This window comes from Lacerta agilis, chromosome 1 (genome assembly GCF_009819535.1).
Source record: "Lacerta agilis isolate rLacAgi1 chromosome 1, rLacAgi1.pri, whole genome shotgun sequence".
Lineage (NCBI taxonomy): Eukaryota > Metazoa > Chordata > Lepidosauria > Squamata > Lacertidae > Lacerta > Lacerta agilis.
The window spans coordinates 79,168,686-79,181,326 of record NC_046312.1 but is presented as its reverse complement, the minus strand read 5'-3'; the positions used below and the strand labels follow the sequence as shown (position 1 = coordinate 79,181,326).

The 12,641-nt window shown below is 41.2% G+C and overlaps 1 long non-coding RNA gene across 1 annotated transcript; it reads left to right on the top strand.

The window, feature by feature from the left end:
- Positions 1–5,948: 5,948 nt before the first annotated feature.
- LOC117060954 lies at positions 5,949–9,384 on the top strand. The gene is made up of 3 exons (XR_004428045.1): positions 5,949–6,069; positions 6,960–7,016; positions 9,303–9,384. It is a non-coding gene; the product is annotated as an uncharacterized LOC117060954 (long non-coding RNA).
- The last annotated feature ends 3,257 nt before the right edge of the window (positions 9,385–12,641 follow it).

Here is a 12,641-nt window from a genome sequence, read left to right as displayed (position 1 = left end):
ACTGAGGAGAGGGAAGCTACATTTATAGGGATGGGGAACTTGCTCGAAAGGGATACATTTTGGAGGGAACAATTTCAAGCAATCACAACGCTGCCTTTTGATGGAAACCGATAAGACTGAGATTCCAAATACAGCAGCTTAAATATAGCATATATTCAACGATATAGCATATATTCAACACAAAAAGTGACAATTTGTTGTTGACAAAGGACGACATATAAAGGGCCCCATAACCTTCAGTAGCTTAGGGCCTCATCAATCCTAAATCCGTCCCTGTTTTTGTGGTGTCGGGTGTCTCCCCACCCTCATCCCCCAACTACCACATTTTCAGTGGGACATCTGAGCAGTAAAACTGCTGGCACATTTGCAAAGCTATGTGGGGCCCGGCAAGTTAAACAAGAGGCCCCCACGTTTCCCAGCTCTGCGGGGATAGCCGGCGCGTATCAGGCACCAGCTATGGGGCAGCCTGCGGATGGGACGGCCGGTAATTCTGGAGCCCGCTACCACCGCGTCGTGAAGAAAGGGATCCGCTGGCTGCAATCTGAGGGTTGAATCTGAGTTCGTGTTGAAGTTGCCTCGTGGATGTCTGCAGGCGTCTGTCTGGTCAAAAAAGGGTTCCGGAGAGGAAAACTAAGCTAAAAGGTGGCCAAAACCAAACGGCCAAATAAAAGACTTTAAAATAAAATAAAATGAAATAAAACAACAGAGACTGCAGTCTTGGTGAAGAAGCCTACCGCTGCCCTGCGTGGTTGGTTTCGCTTTCTGTTTGCACCTGGGCTTGCCACGCAACGATGTTCTTGCACTTACTCCTCGGCTTTCTCCAAACCACCAACAGGGAGCAGCAGCTATTTATTAAGGGAATAACCAACGTCATAATCAATACAACAACCAATAAGAATTCTGTTGCTGCCCTAAATTAGGCGGGAAGAAGATTAACTGACCGTTGCTTAATTCAAAGTTGGAGCCACTTTTTCCCCGCGGAGGGATCCCAGCAGTAAGTCGCCTGCTGGATCCTATTGCTACCTTTCCTTCCAAGGCGGAAGGACACAGTAAAAACAAGTACAAACAACCACAAATAAACATAAATAACCACAGGTGCAAATGCACCTGCAAAGCATATTCCCACACAGCTCCTCAAGGCTGTCTCTGGTCTGAATTCAGAGACAGAAGATTCTTCCAGGCAGGAATGAAATGGAAAGACTAGCCGGGCTTGTTTTGTTAAGCTTAATAAAAGCAAAACTAAGTTGTTGGTGAAAAACATGACAGAACAAAATAAAAATAACTATGAGAAGTTAGTGATATGGTAATAAATAAAAAGGTCAAATATTTAGGAGTGTGACTGATAGCAAATAATATCAATTTGTATAAAAGGATAATTATCTGCCTGTGTGGAAAGAAATAAAGAGGAATTTGGAGATTTGGGGCAGGATGAATTTATCATTTGAGGGAAGGATTTCTGTGATAAAAATGTATTGCCGAGAATGTTATTTCTGTTCCAATCAGTTCTGGTTGTCAGCGGGGCAGGACCCTTTAAGGAATGGCAAGGGGATATTTCAAGGTTTATATGGTGGGGGACAGACGGACAAGAATAAGGCATAAGTTGTTAATAGACTCTAAAGATAGAGGTGGCATCTCCCTGCCAGATTTAAAAATACATTATGAAAATATATAGAACAAGATCTAATAAGTTTTGGAAATGTAAAGAAACAGAGGGTAGATTTTATCATATGTGGTGGAAATGTGAGGTTGCCCCCCAAAAAGGGGGAAATGATTTATAATGAAATGAAAAAAATGTTCAGAGGAACCTTTATAAATAAATAAATAAATAAATAAATAAATAAATAAATAAATAAATAACTTTTTTATTTTGGTCACAGACCAGTTCCAGCTCACATACAATTTCAGGGAAGTCATAAAACACGATAGGGATACATTTGAATTTGCAATTGGGTATAACAGGGACAATACAGATAATAAACCTTTGTTAAAAAACCAGAAGCCTTTCCATTAGGAATTGTGGGAGTGGAGGTTCCAAAAGACCATAAAAATTTGTTTGTATATGCGACAATGGCCACTCGGATACTCTTAGCCCAAAGATGGAAAGAGGAAGCAGTCCCAACCAAAGATTGGCAAACCAAGTTAATGGACTATGCTGAAATGGTGAAATTAACAGGAAAACTCAGAAATCAAGATGACAAGAAATTTAAAATAATGGGAAATGTTTATTATGTATTTGCAAAAGTATTGTAAACAGGTTAAAACACTGGCAGAATTTTAAGACCACTTGTTACTTTAGAGATAGTAGGAGGAAAAGAAATCTGGAGTAGTAACGATATGCAGTTGAAAAGGTAATCTAAGGAACCAGGGGAGGGAGTGGAGGGAAGTCACAGGATTCAGAGAATCCCATTTTTTGGATTTGATATTGTTTTCGTGCTTATTTTCTTTTTTTGCTGTTTGTTTTTACTTTTGTTATCTTTGTGGAAAATATAATAATAATATTATATATATATTTAACAAACCTGAAAAGTCCAGAGTAATCAACAGTGAAATGAAACAACAGGAAGGAAAGGGGAGGTCCTGTGCTGTGTAACACCCCTTTTTTTTAACACCTATTGCTTTCACTTTCTGTTGCTTTCTGGTGATACCTGAGGCGCACACTGTGAGCAGATCAAGGAGTGTAACGTAAGTACTTTTGGACAGGGTTAATTAAATTGATTTGGGGACAGTATTTGATTTGATCCAGGGCTCAACTGGGAAAGGAGAGAAAGAATAAAATGGTTCTGCTGAACATGAGCAAAGAGCTTCCCGCTCCTGAACCCCAAGAAGGAACAGAAGGCCCCTATTTTATCCCTGCCAGTGTGTAGAAGTCTTTTCTTTGGAAAATTAAGCCCTGGGCAAGTCGCTTCTCTCTCTCAAGCATCTCACCTTAGAAATCGTTTCCCCCCCTTTTCTTCCTAATGTCTCAACAAATGAAACTGATTTGTAAAAATGTTACATGAAAAAAAAATATGAGAGAGACATTGCAATACTTTTGTAAATCAAGAATTTTTTTAATAAAAATACATTTTTTAAAAAGAAAGCATTCTGCAGTGTTACTATAGTGAGTTTTTCTGAACCCATGCTAAAGGGAAGGGAGAGACAATGTCTTACATGGTATGGCATGCAAAATGAAACTTTATAGAGAGGGCTGAAGAATAAGGAAGGCCTGGAGTAATAAATTTTCAGAGTAGCTTTTACAGTTATATCAAAAATTACTGATTTGGTTATACTATTAGAAATACATAGACAGATAATTAAATATAAAATTCTTTATTGGAAACTTAAAATGGAAAAAAATGACAAGATATTGATCATAGAGACAAAATGAATTAAAACAACAATATTGTGGATTGGAGTATATAAATGAAATAAAAATATAATACTCAGTATTTTAACATATATAAGTAAAATCTACAAAAAATGCAAAGTAAGTTCAATGGGAATAAATTGGAAATGGGTTTATACAGGTGTTATTAGGGTAATAATATATGACAGATGACAAAGGCAATAAAGAAGTGTAAAACTGAGATTTAAGTAGAATTACAAAATAAAACAGGAAGAAAGGGGGGAAGTGAGAGGGGGTATGGGATTGTTGTGTGTGTGTTTTCTTTCTTTCAATGTATAATGAAATAAAATTGTAATATAGAAATTTAGAATTTCTTGTATATAAAGAAATGAATTATAAGATCCAAATGTTATCTATAAGTTATATATGTATGAGAAAATCTAATAAAATTATGGTTAAAAAAAGAAATACATAGACAGATAATTATGAAATTATTGTGAGCTTTAATAAGTTAACTGTTTATACGTATTTGGACAACTTTTCCGCTGTACTTTGTTGGAAGGAGAAAAAAAATCATTTCCTTAATAACAATTTAAACAATTTGTTTAACTTAAAACAATTCCGATTACTATTTCCTCCACCACCACCACCACCTTTTGGATTTGCTTCTGCATTCAGGTGCCTATTCTGTACATTTAAGTGTTAGTGCAGTTGTTGGAACCCAGTAGGATTGGAAAGAGGTTGCCAGACCTGAAGTGCCTTCAGCACTTGCCCCAAGTCTGAGTTGCACACTTGCACAATTATTACACAAAGATCCCAAGACTTGTGGAGTATTCTGCTCACAAGGTTGGATATTTATTTTCTCCTGCTTCACACTTAGCTACTTGTGCAGATCTCTTCCACTCCAAACAAACTATTCATTGAACCTCTTGGAATTTAGCATTTAAGAGGTAAGGAGTTGATTCTGTGTATATAAATCTGCAAAGGAACAATGGGATTAAGGTTTCCCCTCAACTCTGTATGTTTATTTTATATCATCTTTCCTGTTAAGAAAAGGTATGTTATCTCTGCAGCCACAAATTCACACTTTTAAGAACTGCAAATACAAGCATCTTCTTGTTAGAAAAACTGCCCCAAATAATCTTATAGAAACATCTGGAAGAGAATGGCATTGTGAACGGATTAACAGAATTAATTTACCAGAAATTTAAACATTGCATATAAAGCCTCATGCTACATAATTAAAAACAAATCCTTATTTCCTGATGAATAGCCTTTGGACTATAATGTAACTTAACTAGAAAACTATCTTAAGGGGGGGAAATTCCTCCGAAAGCATTTTATTTAAATTTTTTTGATTTAAATTAAAGAAAAATTGATTTAAATTTTAAAAACCCTATTTTTTATTTAAAAACCATGGATTTTTATCCACCCTGATCAGAAGACATGGCACACACACACTGAATGGCAATATCAATCAATGGGGGAGGGGTGCTGGCCAGCCACACTGAGCTGATTGCCCCTCCTCCTCTCCCTCCTGGTAAATGGCAGCAACTCGGCTGTCAGCTGTCCACCCTATCCCATGCCATCTGCTACTGTTAGGAGACTTGGCTTCCTTCACGTTTTATTTATATATGTATGTATTTCTGGGGCATAAAAGGGGGAACCGTTTTTTAATTCTCCTTTTGTCTAGGAACTTCCTTCTGAAGTGCAAAGAGCAGCACAGGCTTTACCCACAAACAATTGCCCTGCTGACTTTATCCCCATGAGCCAACCCACTGGCAGGAGCTGAGCTGCCCGAGTTCAGTTTTAGTATATATCATGTATGAGTCTGTGTTTGGGTGTGTTCGGGCAGCAGTGGCGGCAGCAGGGTTTGTAACATTTGCCAAAATCTGAGTGGTTATTTTTAAAAATGGTTTCTTTGGTTTTTGTTTGTCCTTTTGCAGATAATGGCTAATACAACCGTGGTGCTGATTCCCCAAACTAATGCCAGTGTTAGCCAAGCAGGCCAGGGAGTTCTTGGTGCTGCTGCCCTGCCATCAGGGATGGTACAATACATAAAATTAACAGGCCAACAGGTTGGAAGCCCCAACAACCAGCCTCAAGCAGGGTGGATGGAGAAACTTTCCAAAGTGGAGAACAAGACTCTGGGGGTAAGTTTATTTGAGATCTGCCAACATGGAGGTCCAATGCTTGGGGTCATGTTTTCTACTTAGAAGTAAGTCTTGCTGAGTTCAGTGGAGCTTTGATTACAACTCTATACATATTAACCTGGAAATAAGTCCCAATGAATTAAATGAATATTACATATAATTGCACCGTTGCTACCTGTGAGGGAGAAAACCAGTTGGGTTTGCATTTTCCCTGGAAACCAACCAAACTTGCACTTCCCAAAACAACAGGCAGACTAAAATGCAGTTCTCTGAATTTTGTGATCCAGTTCTCCAACCAAAGAAATGCACATGTTAGGGGAACAGGTGTCTACAGATACATATATTAATTAAAGTGACATACAGAAATGCATTATAATAGGGGACCTGGGTCAAGATCGTGAGGTGGAGAGAATATGTTTCAATTTACCAAAGGGAAATTGGTGTGCTGTTTTGTGCATTTTGTTCCTACAGGCCATCCAGATCTTAATTGGTTTCATACACATTGGCTTTGGGAGTGTCTCAGCTGTTCTTTGTACCTGGATATCAACTCTTGCTACTACTTTAGGTTACCCATTCTGGGGTGGACTATTTGTAAGTAGAATATCATTTTCCTTTTGAGCGACAGCTTGTATCATTGCCTATGATTTTGAATTTAGAATTTGCCGTTCTGCATCCAAATCCCTGTTCAGATGGTGACTCCTTGCGTGTGGAGAATGGGCAACCTGTAACAGAATAGTTGTGTCATTAAGAAGGCTTTCCCTGAAGTGCACTCTACTCATTTTAAGGATTAATAACAGATTTGGAATTGTAGACATGACTTCATTCCTTGAGTTTATACCTGAAATTACTTTATTTTCTAACACTCTGCTTCTTTTTTCATCATCAGGCAGTTTTTCTAGAAAGCATTTGGATTAAGTAAGCTAGTGGTGTTTAACCTGTGGCTCTCCAGTTGTTCCTGGACTACAACTCCCATCATCCCTGCCTATTGGCTATGCTGGCTAGGGCTACTGGGAGTTGTAGGGCTCTTGCCAGCTATGCCTTCTTCGAGCACTCTTCATTCCATCCCTCTCCTCTGTGGGAATTCCACTTCAGCCAGCACTCTGAGGTTGCCAACCAGACTCAGTGCTCACTAGGCTGATCTGGGTTTTTTCCTTCCTCTTTTCAGTTCCTATCACCCCACCCCAAATATTTTTTGCACTGGGTTTTCACAAGCTTGCTTATACCGTCCCCCATGTGCCTTTTGTGTGGATGGTGTTACTCTAGCTACTTATACAATTCAGGCCACTATTTGAATATGTGTAATTATGCATGTATGTGCTTCTAATATGATATAAATAATGCTTCTCTTCCTAGAAGGATAAACTTGTGAACTTCAAGGGATTGAAGGTTCTGTTACCTGATATAACTCTGATATAACCCAGTTAGAGAGCATGTTTTTGAAAATTTTGAATGAAATGTGTCTTTTTCTGTGTTTTGTGCAGTTCATTATTTCTGGATCCCTGTCAGTGTTAGCTGAGAAACGTGCAACTCCCTGTCTGGTAAGAGAGAGAGAAATGTGACAGTTTTAATCTCAGTTAATGTGCTTCCTTCTTATTACAAATCCAAGGCCATATTGGCAGCTTCCTCTGTAGATCTTCATTTATTTTAAGCCCAAGTTCTGGAAGAAGGAGCCTCCATCAAGTCCCACCCTCTGTTCCCATAAACATCCATCTTGACCAGACCAGCCTTTGTCTGAAATGAGGACCCTATTTGACCAGTGGAGAACGCAGAGGCAGCCTTGAGTCTACCAGCTGGACCTGTTGCCCTTCTTTCATCACTCTAGCAAGGAACTGTGCATTTGCTGTGCCCCTTCTGATATTCCCTTCATCGTGCTAGAACATGTTGCATCATGAGGCTTGAAGTAGCTCCTCTGCAAATTTATTTATTTGCTACTTATTTATTATATTTATATCCAACCTCTTCTCCAAGGAGCTCAAGGTAGTTCTCCTCCTCCCTGTTTTATCTTCACAACAACCCTGAGAGGCAGGTTAGGCTGAGAGATGGTGACTGGCCCAAGATCACCAAGTGAGCTTCATGGCTCAGTGGGGATTTGAACTGTGGTCTCCCAAGGCCTAGTCCCACATTCTAGCTTCTATACCATGCTGGCTCTCAAACAAATCAAAGGGATTTTGCTGTGACAAATTGTGGGCCATTTATTTATTTCATTTATATCCTGTGGGGATAATTACAACCGATGCCCCTCGTGTAGCTGTACACGGGGCACCGGTTGTTGGGGTAGCCTGCGGACGGGATGGCCGGTAATCCTGGAGCCTGCTCCCACCGCGCCGTGAAAGAAGGGAGTCCGCTGGCTGCAATCTGAGGGTTGAGTTCTGTGAGTCCGTGAAGATTTTGCCTCGTAAATGGTTGCAAGCGTCTGTCTGGTCCAAAAAGCTCCGAAGAGGAAAATAAAGCTAAAGGTGGCCAAAACTAAACGGCCAAATAAAAGACTTTTAAAGCAAAAGTGAAAATAAAACAACTGAGACTGCAGTCTGATGGGAAAATGGCTTTAGCTGCCCTGCGTGGATGGTTTCGCTTTCCTTTTGCCTAGGCTTGTCATGCAACGTTCTTCTCACTGGGCTTCTCCGCTCATCTCCACACCACAAACAGGGAGCGGCAGCTATTTATTGAGTGAATAACCAACGTCATAATCAATACATTAACCAATCACAACTCTGTTGCTGCCCTAAATTGGGCGGGAAGCAGATTAACTGACTGTTGCCTAATTCAAAGTTTGGAGCCACTAATAGTCCCGTGGAGTGATCCCAGCAGTGAATCGCCTGCCGGATCCTGCTGCTACCTTTCCTTCCAGGTGGAAGGATACAGTAAAATTAAGCACAAATAATCACAAATAAACACAAATAACCACAGGTGCGAGCGCACCTGCAAGGTATATTCCCACAATATCCCACCTTCTTTTCAAGGAGTTCAGTGTTGCATACATGACTCTCCCCCTCCTCAATTAATCCCCACAAGAACCCTGTGAGGTAGGTTAGACTTGCAAGGTCACCCACTGAGCTTCATGGCCAAGTGGGGATTTGAACCCTGATCTCTCAGATCCTAATTTGACACTCTAACCACTACACCTCACTGGTATATGCAAATCCTATCCATTTATGTGAAAAGCAAAAAAAAATGGCAACCATTTTTAGATTCTCCACTATAGAATATGGGGGCAAAACAGCTTTGGATTTCACTAATCGGATTCTAACCCAAATAACAAATCAAATTGGAATGACCCACGGCAGGTCTGAAACAGATTGGGCTTTGTGGGCTGCATGTTATATGTAATATACGTATAATGTATACAACAAAAATGACACAATATTGAATGAGCTCAATAACTAACATGAAATTATTTTATGGGGGTTACCTTAATTCAAAATATTGCCAGAACTACTAGAAGCTCTCTCACAGAAGAGTCAAGATGGGCAACTTCATGTTCTTATCAGCTAATTTAACTTTAAGGTAACCTTGTGTTATGAGTCTGTGGGGTGCCTGGGCTCCTCTTCTCATACTTGGGGTTAGTAAATGTTAACGTTTAATCCTAGAAGCTTCCCCATTGCAGGCTCAGGTTGTATATCTATACGTGTAATTAAACCATATATCATAAAGACATCACAGTCTCCGCTGTGCCTCATTTCTAAATGAAACATGGACCCAGGTGTTTTCAGGTAAGTGCCTGGACCCCTGGAATCCCGCACCACTTGGAGACTGGGGTGGTGTGTAACACTATGCTTGCTTTGTATTTTTTGGAGCCTGCAACTGACATTCTTTGTTTCTTTCAGGTGCGAGGCAGCGTAGGAATGAATATCACAAGTGCTGTAATGGCATTAGTTGGCATCATTCTGTATTTGGTAGGGCTGTCTGACAGTCATTTTAATTACAGTTCAAATGATTACGAATATTATTGGACAAAGGTAAGTGAAAAGAATGCCATACACAACTTTGGAGTGTATCCAACTAATCAGCGTATGTGAGAAATGATTTATGTGAACCTGGCGGAACTTCCCCTTCCTCTCCTCTCCCTGTGTGCCCCCCCCTCCAAATCTGCAGGTGTGGGGTGAGAGGAAGAAAAAGAGGGAGATGTTCTGTTGTACTCACAGAAGTCCTCCCATGACTGCAATGATTTAGTTTGATGTCTTTATGGGCAGGATCCAGAAAGAGGGATACACCTTATTTCAAGTTTTTTTGTGTCTGCTGTTTTACTGGGCATATTGGAATAAATAACTGAAGCTCAAATGACCATGTGTAGAGTTATATGAAGGCATTCCAGGTTCCATTGTCTACCAAACAGTGTCAAGCAGGGGTTGGTAGCCCTGCTTTGGGATGCTGCAAAACACCAACATGCTATGAAGGTCTCTGCCCAGGTTCATGGTGGCCTTCTAGAGGCTTCATCTGGGGCAAAAAAATAAAAAAGCTAAAGGTAGCTATGGCACTGTATCCTTGGTTTTAAAATTGTACGTTTCAAGAGGTATGTGAAGCAGACACCTTAATCAAATTATTCAAAATTGTCACCATTACCAGCAGATTTTCCCAGGCTGATTCCCAGAAGGTTAAGTTACATAGAAGATGGAGACGGACACTTTTATGTTTCAGCTTAACTTAATTGACAGTACTTGAACTGTATGATAAATGCCTTTCCACACGCTTCTGTGCTCCATAGGCTGCAAGTATTGCTCTTGCCATTGTTCTCTTGTTCAGCATTCTGGAGTTCTGCATCGCTGTCTCATTGGCACATTTTGGGTACCAGTTAATCTGCTGTTCCAATGACCAGGTAAGCATTTAATACCTTGCTTAGAGTTTTAGCAGATCTTGTTCATAACCGAGGAAGCTTCATAACCAACAACTTTACTAGCCATTTTTTGCCCAGGGAACCTACATGTCTATGCCATTATTTTATCATGGTTATAAGAAGTGTAAAAATGTGCGGAATATTTTCCTTGAACACATGAAACAATACAATCAAGAAAAATTGCACCCTGTTACTGAGGACTTCTGTCGTGAGTAAACTTGCGCAGATAGATGTTCATACCTGGAGTGTAGTGCTGTGAATCCAGTGTTGATCATAAACACTCCTTTAAAAGGAAAGATGAACCCCAAACAAATAACCCAGCTTATATCTAAAGTGAGAGTGAATGATCAGACTGCCGCCCTGAGGGTAGGAATCTTTTTAGAGAAGGAAGTCCCAGACAGTTTTGAATTCGTTTACCTTTTACTATTGCTCTTAAAGGACAACATGATTGCAATTTAACAATGCCAGTTGACTTATATTCAAGAGTGGGCAGGTGCTACTTGTTAGCTTAAAGGTAAAGGTAAAGGGACCCCTGACCATTAGATCCAGTCGCAGGCGACTCTGGGGTTGCGGTGTTCATCTTGCTTTACTAGCCGAGGGAGCCAGTGTACAGCTTCCGAGTCATGTGGCCAGCATGACTAAGCTGCTTCTGGCGAACCAGAGCAGTGCACGGAAATGCCGTTTACCTTCCCGCCAGAGCGGTACCTATTTATCTACTTGCTCTTGATGTGCTTTTGAACTGCTAGGTTGGCAGGAGCTGGGACTGAACAATGAGAGCTCACCCCATCACAGGGATTCGAACCGCCAACCTTCTGATTGGCAAGCCCAAGCTCTGTGATTTAACCCACAACCCTACCCTGGTCCCATGATTTGTTAGCTTAGTCCAGGCTTCCTCAAACTCAGTCCTCCAGATGTTTTGGGACTACAGCTCCCATCATCCCTAGCTAACAGGACCAGTGGTCAGGGATGATGGGAATTGTAGTCTCAAAACATCTGGAGGGCCAAGTTTGAGGAAGCCTGGCTTAGTCTTTGGTTAAAAAGGGAAATCTGGGCAATGTACTGTGACACCTTATCAGGGGCATCGCAGCCCATTTTGCCGCTGGAGGCAAAACAGGAGCTTGCCACCCCCTGCTGCCGTCCTGCCCCCTTGTCGCCGCCACCACCCCACCAGTACCACGCCTCTCTTGCCTGTATGGCATGGGGGTGTCCACAAAGCACCACCAGTGGCACCTGCAAAACGCTTGTGTCAGTGTTGACTTCTGGTAAGACCTTGCTGAAGATTTTGGTGAGATCTCATGGGATCACGCTAGAAACTGGCGCTGCTTCCAGCGCCACTTCTGCCACTTTGCGCTGGAAGCAGGGCAGGCAGCAGAGCTCAGGCGGGCACTGCTTCTTGGACTTCCAATGCTTGTTCTTTGCTGGACCTAAGGCCCCATCAGTCTTCCTATTCTTGTAATTCTTTATCAGTTAGTAACAAATTATTCCCGGGCTCCCTGCCAATCGCCTTATCTTCCCCCTATTCCATTGCTTCTTGTAGCTGTTTTATTTGAAGTACACAGTTTTGTTGTGCTCCCATTTGCTTGTCAGAATTTTGTCAGTACCAAATATATCATAACAGGAGGTCTGGGGAGGGGGGGGGCGGAAACCATTGTGGAGTTGGCGCAAGCATGCATGTCAGTAGAGAATTGAGAGGGGAAAGTGGGTGAGAAGGGGCAATTGCAATCTGCCCCAACAATCATACCTCTTCGAAGCGCTGCCATTTTTGTATATGAGCTTTTGCACATTGGCGAGGGTACACCTCTATTGGCTTTTTTTTTAAAGGCACACCAAGATACTTGAGGCATCCCTGATGGTAACATGCCTCAGCAAATCTCTGCAGAGATGACAGGGAATCACAAAGTATGCCATTCACAGATACCATTCCATGTGCTTCAGTAGCACTTTGCCTGTCCGCGATGGATGGGCTGGCAATGCAGGGTATTAAAAGTCAGGGAAATGTCCACAAATCACACCTGCATAAACAAAGAAGTGGGCAGTTTGAAAAATACTGGAATTCATTGTGCTAAGAACATTTTTGTTTGGTTCTGTCTCCATCGTAGGTGAACCAACGAAGGATCGCAATTCCAGAGAAAGGACCTAGTGGGGAAAGCAATCTAAGAAATAATTGGCTTATTACTCAGAGTTTCCAAACTTAAAAGAATTCCCTCAGGGTTTCTCGGTGCCAGTTTGGGTGCCAACTCTTTGGGGGAGTGTTATATTGTGACGTATATTTCTTGTTGGTGTTTGCTAACTATGTGGTTCACTTGTTTTGACATGACCTCTTTCTTAGCGT